Source organism: Mustela lutreola, chromosome 12, assembly GCF_030435805.1.
Source record: "Mustela lutreola isolate mMusLut2 chromosome 12, mMusLut2.pri, whole genome shotgun sequence".
NCBI lineage: Eukaryota > Metazoa > Chordata > Mammalia > Carnivora > Mustelidae > Mustela > Mustela lutreola.
In genome coordinates, this window is record NC_081301.1 from 98,861,686 (window position 1) to 98,872,639 (window position 10,954).

Genomic DNA, 10,954 nt, shown 5'->3' on the forward strand with positions numbered 1-10,954 from the left:
TCTAAATGCACGGTTCGTACGACTGCCTTGTGCAGCCATGCTGACCGCGCCAGCACGGCCCTGAGGTCCGCGGGGACGCTCGTGAGGATGTAAATCTCGAGTTCCCATCGCAAGGGGAATATTTTTTTCTTTAAAACCTTTTTTTTCTCTTTCTTTTCTTTTTCCTATATTTATATAAGAAAATGAAGAAAATGGGTAGTAGATGAACTTGCTGGGGTGCTCATGTCACAATGTACGTACATCAAATGACGATGCTATGTGCCCTCAGCCTATACAGTGAATCAGTATGTCCATTATTTTTTATACAACTGGGGAAAACGATGCTTCTACTATTACATGTCTTGGTCAGAAGCAAGGTGAATGTGTCCACATTTGAGAATGTGGTGCGGGTGTCAGAGGGGAACGGAGACCAGAGAAGGGCTCCCTGCAAAGTGGCCATCGCAAAGATTTGCGAGAGGCAATGGTGTGAAGCCTGGGTACCCGGGAAAGAGCTCCCTGGCAGTGAGGGCGTCAGGTGCAAGCAGATACCAGCGTGACCTGTTTTCAGACCACGGAGGATTCCAGACACAGGGAGGGAGATGGGGGAAGGTCGATGCGGCCCGCAAGTAATGGGCAGGGACGGGTGATGGTGCTAAGCCAGCATTTACCATGAGAAGGATGCTGGTCCCTGAGGGATTTTAGGAGAGGAGGGACAGTGGGACTCCTGCTGTGGGGGGCCTCCTTGAGGACTCAGTAGGGCAGGGTGCAGGCAGGAGACAGTCGGGAGGTCCTGGCTTGGACCAGGTGATGGTAGAAGGGGTGGTCAGGGCCATCCCCGCTCAGCTCACCCTCTGGGTCCACGACTATAAATGCCAACCATATGCCAGCCATGGCCAATGGCGTACCCACGGCCAGGCCCCTGCCCTACACTACAGCCTTACAGGCCCTCTCCCTGCTGGACCTCTTTGCTTGGATGCCTTGGGGACATCCCAAAACAACAGGTGCACAACTGATTTACCTATAACTCCTCAACATCTCCCCTCGCAACTTGCTTCGTCTTGGCAGATGGCAACATTCCCTTCCAGCTGTCTGGGCCTAAACCCTCAGAGCCCTCCTGAACCCATCCCGACCTCTGGTACCTCGTGCCCGGGCCATCAGTAGAGCGTCTCTGTGATGTCTCCCGAACATGGCTGGACCTCACCATGGATCGCCCGTGCTCCCTAACATGTCTCATGCCCCTCAGCTGGGTCACTGCAGCCACTTCCTAAGCAGAGAGCGGGCTTCATCCTCAAGCTGCTCTCATCAACTCCCGGAAGGTACGAGACCTTGTCACCTCTGTACTCAAAACCTTCCACTGACCACGCTGTCTCAGAGAACAGCCGCTGAAGGGCTCGCCCCCACACTCAGCCTCACCTCCCCCTGCACCTCCCCAGCTCATCCAGCCACATGTCTCCTTGCTCCCCGGATAACAGCTGGTATGCTCCTGCCCCAGGGCCTTTGCACTGGCAGTTCCCTCTCCATGGACCACTCTTCCCCACTCACCTTCTACAAACCTATGTTCAAATATCCCCTTCTCAGTCTCCCTGACTGTCTCGGTGCATGATCTCAGCCCCGACCACAGGAGGGCAGCCACGTGAGGGGAGGCAGGGCCAGGAGGTACCGTGATGGCCACGTGCGCTTCAGACCACACAGCACAACCACTGAAAGGGGCCGGCTGCAGCGGAGAAAGCGGACAAGAAGTTACAGTAAATTGCGCCCAAACGCAGACAGCTTGGACCAGACAGGCGACGGGGAAGACCGAGTACAGGCAGTGTGCCGCGGAACTGATGGTGGTTGGTCAGGAAAGAGGTCAGATGGGGAGTGGAGGGCAGTAAAGCATCAGGGAAACTGGTCGGGTTTCCAAATCGCAGAGCGGAGGGACGGGGCCGGACCCTCTCCTGAGAGCACGCTGGGCAGAGGACGGTTTGCAGCGGAGATGTGAGATCATGAGCTGCGAGCATGTTTGGGCCGTCGAGGCTCACGGCACGTGGGCAGGTGGATGACGTGCGCAGCCCCTGCTGTGGCCCCGGGACCGCGGTGTGAGGCTGGGAGCCACGCTGACATCAGGCCTGAAGCCCAGAGCGGACAAGACGGCTTGCAAGACCCACGAGCGAACCACAGAGGCCTCCAGCTCGGAACCTGAGTCTGCAAAGCTCACGGGAGCACCGGGGGGTGGGAGCGGCTGCATGGAAGGGCCATGCTGTGGAAGCCACAGGGAGCAGGCGGGGAGGAAGGAACAGCTGAGCTCTCCCGGGTGACATCTGCACACGCCATGAGGATGGACGCCGGACGTGGGGCCGACGCTCTTGGAGAAGGACGAAGAGCATCAGAGGTCGGAAGCCGACGGGATGAGCAAAGGCAAGGACGTGGACTCGGGGCCTGAACCGCTGATCAGTATTGATTTGTGTCCTCTCCACAGTCACCACGCAGGTCAGCAGAACATGCCACGGAAGTCTGCGGCGGCCCGCGTGTGTGGGATCCAATGACAGGTGACCCTGGACTGTCCTCAGCACCTCCTGTCCTCCGCAGGCTTCGGTCGGCACCGGGCCCCCCAGGAGCCTTACAGAGATGAAGAGCCCAGAGCCACAAAGGCGTCAAGCAGGGGACATGCTTACAGACACAAAACAGCATGAATTCAGGGACAGAGGCAGGACTGCCTGCGGGGAGAGGAGCTCGGTCAAGGAACAGAAGGAAAGAGTTGGCAAAAGGAGGAGCACGGATTTAACCAGAATCAGAACACGGAGTCCCTACAGGCCTAGCTCAAAGAGCAAGATATAAAGGAAAAAAAAAAATCCATCTTTCAAGATTAGTTGGAGTGTGTATCCCCCAGTCTTGGCTAGAACGAGCCAAGGCCAGAGGCCAGAAGCCTCTCCGGAAGCAAGGTTCAATGTCAGACCGGGGCTCCACGCCGGCCTCCACAGCAGAGGAACAAAGCCGAACCATTCAAAGCAGAGAGAGCAGAACCATTCAACGCTGACCAGACGGCGACCACAACCAGCACAGCCGGGCGTCCGGACCCTCCAGCAGGGGCAGAGAGGCCCAGACAAGCTGCATCTCAGAAACGCCTCCCATCCAGACGCTCATGTGGCCTCAACGTTCAGATGCGGGAGCAGAGCCTCCGGGGGCGCGAAGGACTGGCAGTCGGTGCACAGCGAGGAGGTGGCAGAACCGCACTTCAGCTGAGGCTCAGCAAACCCTGGAAGGCATCCCCGCCGGTCCCAATCAGCAACAACGGAACCAGAGCTCAGGATGCTAGAACCGTGAGGAAGGAGGTTTTCTGTAGGAAAATGCACTACGGCCAAGCTCCTTCCAGAATGGTCTCATATTACTTTAAAAATGCAACAGCCACGTTAGGCAGCGAATCCCAGATGGCCGCGTATGTTTTCTGACTCAGTCGCCAAGAGCAGAGATCCGCCGGAGACCTGCTGGAACAGGAGGGTCGGTTCCGACATCTCCGCCTGCGTCGTAAGAAACCTGCTGTCGTCGGGGCTGGCTACGCTGGCATCTGGTCAAGGAGGGATAGGCATGAAGCGATAGCCGATGAGTGAGAAAGCCAGAGAGATAAACTGCTGTGTCGTACCCCCAGGGTCAGGAGGCTATTTCACAGACAGCTTTCTGTGAGCCTCAGGGGACAGCTGACGGGCAGGGCGCACGGTGAGAGAGCCCCTGGTCTGACGTGCGCAGGTGTGCAGACGGCTGGGGCTGGTGGCTGGTAGCACAGTTGGGAAGACAAGTCCAAGTTCATACACAAAGGAGAACGCCATCGAGCTGGACTCTCCCTGGGGTAGAGCTGGGTGAGCTGCTGGCTTTGTTCTAGACACAGAGACCTGGATACGGATGATGCCCCCCCTTGCCCAGTATCCGCGGAAGGTGCAGTCCACATTGAAAGTCACAGGCCTGCCCCAGGAAGACAATCGGAGGGTGAAGATGACACAGGGAGGAAAGTGTCCCCCTCCAAGGGCTGCTCGGTCTGAGCGCTCCGCTTCCCCCCTCCAAGGGCTGCTCGGTCTGAGCGCTCCGCTTCAGAGCCGGGCAGTCTCTGCACTCCCTCACTTCAGAAAACAACCACTTTCCGGACGTTAATTAGCTTTAGAACAACACGGCACAAACTCCCTCCTCACAAGATGCTGCTCTCTTTAAACTCCTCCAGGCTCGGAGACAGCCGGCCCCGCGATAGAAACGCCCCCGCCCCCTCCACTGCTCACAGATCCTCAGTCCCCAAGGCCACCCCGGGGCGGGGCGAAGAAACTGACTTCTTTTCCTTAAGGTCACTCATTTCTGGTCTTCAAAAATCAGTATTCGTGGGCCAGTCGATTATCAGGCATCGCACTTCAGCAAACTTTACTTAATGGTGTTAAAATGGAGAGAAACACAAAAATGCACATGCATACCAGCGAAGGATAATTTGAAAATTTCCGTGAATCACAGGCATTCATGCAGTAAATACATACTTACATGCTACTTCCTGATTTTACAACGGGTTTGCTGCTACCTGTCCAGTAAAGGAATTTAAATATGAAAACTGAAAGATCTCCTGCGGGACATGGGGACGCGGCCGCTGACATCGCCGTCAGGGACTGTCCAGGGACTGGACAGAAGCAGATAGGCCTTGTGCAGAGCGGCAACACCCACCCTGCGCCGGGGCCCTTCGTTCCTGCTACAGCAGATGGCCAGGCTGCAGGTGGGCCGGATCCCCAAGCCTCTCTGCTGGTTAATTCTCAGAGAACCAGGTATTTGACTCAAGGTATCTGACCGAACCCATGATTTGACCCAATTCTCCTGATTTGCTGATAAAGAAGCAAAAATCGGTTTCAAGATCTCACAACTAGCTAGTGGTAGGGAAGGGTAGGATACTGGTCTTATAGCAATGTGAGAGTATCTGTATATTTATTTTTGATAGTGTTTAATTGGTTCAATGTAATGGCTTAATGGCTCCTAACCTTCCAGCTTTTACATTGCTTTGTCGGAAAGTTAACATTCCATAGCCCTGCTGGTCACTACAATAACCACTAGCTGCACGGGCCATGGACCTCTTAAATGTAGCTAATCCAAACTGAGATGCTCCCTAAGTGTAAGACCTATCATGAAAAAAAAAAAAAAAAAAAACTTGTAAAATGTCCCATCAGTATTGTGTATCAATTATATCTTTAAAACGTCACTTCTGAGAGACTGGGTTAAAGAAAATATGTTACTAAAATTCACCTCACCTGTTATTTTGACTTTTCTAATGTGATCCTTTCGACGTGGTTCACATGCTCTACCTATTTTGGACAGGACTGGTTTATAGCAAAATACTTCACTGCACTAAGGACAGGGGGACAGGGGGACAGGGCTGCAAGGGATCTTTCTTTCCTGAATTTGCAAACGGCGAGAGCAGAGCAAGAGAGGCCAGGAGAACATCTGCTCCAAGCCTCTGAGGAATCCTCACCTGGGGAAGGAAGAGAAACTTGCAAGACTCGGAATAAAACAAAACTAAAGCCCGACGTGACGGCCGTTACACGACTTCAGGTGAACGCTTACCCGAATACGTGTGTGTACGTGTAACGTGTAAAACCGCATCCGCCCATCGTGGTGGTAGGACAACCCTCACCTTCCCTTTTGATCAAGAGCAGGTATCTTCCCAGCTAAATCATAACCAAAACCGGTGTCCTAGAAATCAGTTGTGCTCCTTGTGAGTAGCCACACCGGACGGAGCGACCGGCGGGCGGACAGCTAACGCACCTGACAGGTGAGAACGGGACCCAGGGGTTATCGGAATTGAAACGAGCAGGTCGGCACTGCGCCCTTTCTGACTTAGAACCGTGTGCTGGCAATCCCCTCCGCCAGAAAACCAAATGCTCCTCTATAACAAGGAAATTTTTTTAGTGCAAAAATTCACTGCATTTACCTTGGGGGCGGGGCCGGCGAGCAATGACAACCCTGTCCAAGTCAGAAGGTCAATCACATATCAACGATGGCAACAAAATTAGAAGAACAAACATGCGTTTACTGTCACAGACACGCTCTCTTTTTGACCAAAAATGCTGGCTATTTCTCAAAGGCTCTAATTTTTCAGGAAGATGTGCAGGTCGGCGAGCGCAGACAGCATCCCCTGCTCGCTGAGGACGCCGGACTGCCAGCCGCAAGCACGAAGGCACGCCCACAACTCGGAATTCAATTTGGCTGTTTTCTGAGCCTCTCCTTAGAGAGGAACAACTATTAAAGCTGGAACAAGAAACGATTCTAGAGGTTTCTGCAATAACCGTGCACATTTAATTGCCGTCTGCAGGGGTAGCTCAGGAGGAAGCAGGGCTTCTAGGTGCCCTGAGAGAATCGCCTGCCCCTGATGCCTGCCTTCCCTGTGCTCGCTACCTGGAAGCTCGCCCCGCTGACCAAACCAGCCGCCATGTGTTAAAGCCTTGTTCTTCCTGTTTCTGTGGGATGAGCCACGGGGCTTCAGTGTCTCTGCCCATAGGAACGCTGGGCTCCTGGACTTCCAGAGACAGAACGGTTGACAGTTCGCAATTTCAGGCAATGACCCCCCCCTCCAAAAAATAGCATTACACCCCCCCCCACAAAATTGTTAAATTTATCCTAATTTTACCCTCCCCTTTTCTCTCCCTCCCACTCCACCCCTTCAAATCCAAATGCCACTGGGAAAGAAGTGCATTTGGACTGATGGAGAATATGAAATGCTCTGGCTTTCTACTGTTACCTAGAAAATCTTCCTTAAAAAGAATATTTTATAGGTTTTTAGTTCAAAGCAGGGAAGGTCTCCTATGCTATGACGATCTCCTCACTTGGAAGGGGGTCGTTCCAAAGTTAAGGGCAGAGATGGAGGATAGATCCCCCAGGGAGACGAGCTGTGTCACTGCACAGTCGGAAGGACTGAATCCCACCACGACGCTGTACTTCTGTGGCCAATGGAGGGAACTGGGGGGTGCACCGAGCCTCCAGTTTAAAAGTCTCCCAAACCCCCAAGAACGGGAACTGGTTTTAAAGGAGAAAACCAGCAATTTTCTGGCCGGACGGGGGATGGATGGAAGACTCAGGGCGGGAAGCCAGGGCGAGAAGCCAGCCCCGCTTTGCAGGGAGCCCGGGAGCTGGAGCTCAGGAGTCATTGTCATCTCCGGGAAGCCACGTTCTTACAACTACAGAAGGGGTTCGGTGGGCACTTCCCCTGCGCCTGCCCTCACCCCCTCACCTGCACACGGGGCGGGGGCACCCGTGAAGAGCTCATGAGAAAGGAGCCCATGAGAGCTCCTTTTTTAAAAAAGAGAATTAAAATACATCGCCAGGTCTCAGCCAAGCTTAGTCAAGGGCTGCGGTGCGGTGGGAAAACATCCTGAGCCAACAGCAGCCCCAACGTGCTCTGCATTCTCTCCCCTCGGACCCCATCTCTGAGGGCTCTGCAAACCCATTCAATCAAGTTCCACAACAGAGCACCTGCACCGCAGGCTTTTCGAAAGCACTAACTCCTGTTTGGGAAGGAATCCCAAGGAACGTGTACGAGGCGGGTTTTCTTCTCGCAAGAGCACGTTATGGACGAGGGGCCGGGACGCACGCCCTCGCGCACAAGGATACAGAAATGCAGCTCGTCCCCCGCGGGCCAACTCCGCCAGCCCGACTGCTGGCTCGCCCTGCCCTCCCGATGGCGGCGATCCCTCTCCCGGGGGCTCGCCCCCCAGGATGCCCGGGCCTCGGCGCCCCATTGCGGACGCGGCGAGGCCCCAGCGACGGAGGGGGGATCCTTACCTGAGGAGCCGCACAACTCTGCCCGGAGCCTCTCCCGAGCTCGCCTCGCATAGGACAGGGCAGCGCAGGCTGTGCGCGCCGGGCTCCTCCCGAGGCAGGCGGGGCGCGCGCTCCCTGGCGCCGCCGCCGTGACGCTGCTGTCAGCTGCTCGCCCGCCCTGCGCCCCGCGCCCCGCCACCTGCGCCCCGCGCCCCCGCGCCCCCGCGCCCCCGCGCCCCCGCGCCCCGCGGCCCCCGTCCCTGCGCCCCGCGCGCCCCCTGCCTCTGCTCCCCGCGCCCCCTGCACCCGCTCCCCGCGCCCCCGCGCACCTGCGCCCCACGCGCTGCCCGCACCTGCGCCCCGCGCCCCCGCGCCCCCGCGCACCTGCGCCCCGCACACCACGCACGCCCCGCACCTGCGCCGCCCAAGCCGGCAGTCCTCCGGCCTCCCTCCTCGCGCTCGGATCGCCGACTTGCGAGCCCGGCCAGCTGCTGCAGCCGCCGCTGCTTTTGCTCAAATGGCGCCTGCTCGCCTCCCAGGAGCTTTTAGGTGCCGCCTACTGCATGCTCCTGGAATAGATGGCCAGGACTGGGATTTTCTGGGAATTCAAGGAATTAAAATCATCCCATTGAAAGTGCGCCGGGTTCTTTTGTTTTAGAGCCTTCGCATCCGCAGCTGTACGCGCTACGAACCACCTAAGCTTCTGCGACGTCCAGATACTGAATTAGAAACCTGCTCAGTGAGAGGGCAGGTGAACTCGGGCCGTGCCCAGAGCCTCCCGCACGGCGCAGGATAGTACCTTCTCATTACTAGGCTCCTGTGACAAAAGCACCATGGGCAGTCTGGGGCTCGAGCTGCCTTTCCACTGAGTAGTTCCACATTAGCGTTTGGAGGAAATAACCAGGTTTATTTTCTGGCATGGATAAGCCGTGTTCTCTAAGAAGCATTGATCGGAAACAGGTGAATCAGCAGGATATAAGATTTATGGCCAACAGTTCCGTGCCAACATGTTTCCAACGCTTGCCTGTAACACTGATGGAGTATGGATGGTAAACTACGGCTCTGAGGAATAGTCCTTTGCCCTATTATAACTCATTCTGGTTTTTTTTTTTTAATACCAATTTTCCCAAGAGACTCAGGCAGTGTTCGGTTGTTCTTAAAATTTGATTTAGCTCATAGAATCCCATTTACCTGTTTAAACCTGTCTTGAATGTCTGTATAATTTCAAATTGCTCTATCCTTTGATGTTCATTTCCAAAGTATGTTCCTGCATTATTCACAGGAAATACATGATTTTAAAATCTTACTTAGCATGATAATTATAATCAAGAAAATTTATTTTTTCCACTGATTCACCCTCATCTTGACCTAGAAGCTAAGACCATTGGAATGTGGGGGCCAAGGTCATTGAGGGTTGCTATGGGCAAACCTACGCCCTTTGTAATGCTGCAGGGAAGTGGGGTGGCCGTTTCAGCAGGCGTCTCCTCTTCAGCACAAAGCTATCCCAGGGGACAGCGCCGGGATGCTGATGATTTTTGGAATCTGAAAGGACCTCACAGGCTAACAAACTGAGATGTTGTTTTCCACGACAGCCTGAAACGTGGGTTACCAGGTTAAATGGTAAAATAAAGTTGAGGACTAAGTCGGGAATGGCAAAGGAATTCAACAGCGTGGACGTGGTGAAGGCAGAGAGCCCGTCCGAGCCCAGGGCCGGACGGAGCGAGCATCTGGAGCTGGGGAACGGAGCCGGGGGTCCTGCACATTGCACACTGCAGAAGAATCTGCACTTTGCCACCTACAATCATCATTTGTTCTGAGAAGGTGCCGCACGGGCCCCAGGGCCCCATTTGAACAGGAGCGGCCGCTTCAAATGATGTCTTCGCTCTCCCTGTCATTCCACAAGCCCTGATTTTTCACTGGCTGGAAGGAGCAGATTGCTTCTAAAATCCGACTTTCGCAAGATCCTCCATGAGATCTCTAAGCCTGCTGGACGTGGGCAGCGTCAGGCCAGTGTGTCTCAAACTCTCCGCATGTTCAGCGCGGCCAGCGGAGCCTCAGCCCAGGTTTTCCCAGGGGTTCCACAGCCTGCAATTCTAACAGGTTTCCTGGTCGTGCTGAGACTGTTTCAAGCAGGGAACCCTGAGCTCAGCCATCTAAATGCAGAGACTGACGACAGTTGGTGATGCGTTCGGGTCAGAGAAACACACATACGTCTATTTTCTAAAGCAAACTGAAACCAGGTCAGTCGGTCCAGCATCCCTCAGTTAGCAGAAGCCTTGTCCTTCTCCCAAAATCACACGTGAGCCCCCAGGACCTTTTGGGAGGCTGTGAAAGGAGCTTCTTCAGCTATGGTCCCACTTTGCACTCTGCACCTAGGACGTGGCTAACCCTCTCTCTGGATGGACACTCTCCCCTTGCCCCCGAGACAGTGCAGGACTCGAGGGACAGAAGACTCTTTCTGCAAAGAACCTTCCTGCAGCAGGTGCTAGCCATGCCAGGTTCCCAGCAAGGTGGGTGCTGGGCACCTGCAGAACCCCAACCTCACTGTCGCCCTCTGCTGGTCACCTTTGTGTATTACACAAACTGCCCCAGGGGCCACACCCCCTCGCTCCTCCCCCAGGCCTGCATGGCTCCATTTAGGACCTGATGTCACAGGTCCACAGAGGCAGAGCCAGAGCCTAACGCTGGGGCAGGAGCCGGGCACTAAGGCAGGAGACGCTCTGGTTGGCTGCTGGGCAAGCACACATAATGAAAAGACACACGGTGGGACTCTGCTCCTTCCGTGTGTCACTGGCTCACTTTCCTCCTGCTTTCTCTGAGACACGGGTCTGGGCCCCAGGCCGCAGCAGTGTGGGCAGCCGCTGGGAAGGTCACGGGCATCTCAGCCCCGCCCAGACTCAGAAACTAGAGGTGGGGGGCGGCAGCGCGTGCTTACCAGACAAGCCGGGGTCCTGGTGCCACGTGTAGGGTGTGGAACCTACGGCACTAACATTCGCTCTTCAATCATATTTTTAACAAATGCCATGTCAACCGGTCTCCTTAGGAATGTAGAAAGGGCACCGCCTGGATGGAACGTGCTAGCTCAGCGCCCTCCGCCCCAATGTTTCTGATCCTGCAGGGGTCTCCCAGGGTCGCAGCCCTCACGGCCCCGTCCACGCAGCTGTCCTTTCTAAGGGCTTAGCACGTAAGGGGGGGTGCAGGACACTGCCGGGGGGACAGCATG

General features: G+C 55.4%; 1 protein-coding gene across 7 annotated transcripts in view; it reads right to left on the bottom strand.

Annotated features, from left to right (window-relative positions):
- The window catches only part of DIRAS2 (DIRAS family GTPase 2), a 28,700-nt gene extending 20,220 nt beyond the window's left edge, over positions 1 to 8,480 (bottom strand). Inside the window, exon 1 of one of the 7 annotated variants that reach the window (XM_059142634.1) lies at positions 8,147 to 8,480. The gene's annotated coding sequence lies outside the window, so the exon portion shown is untranslated. Of the gene's footprint in view, positions 1 to 1,521; positions 2,572 to 4,473; positions 4,568 to 7,752; positions 7,915 to 8,115 lie in introns of those variants that run through there. The other 6 variants (XM_059142635.1, XM_059142632.1, XM_059142631.1 and 3 more) reach the window with 6 other exon arrangements.
- Positions 8,481 to 10,954: the final 2,474 nt, after the last annotated feature.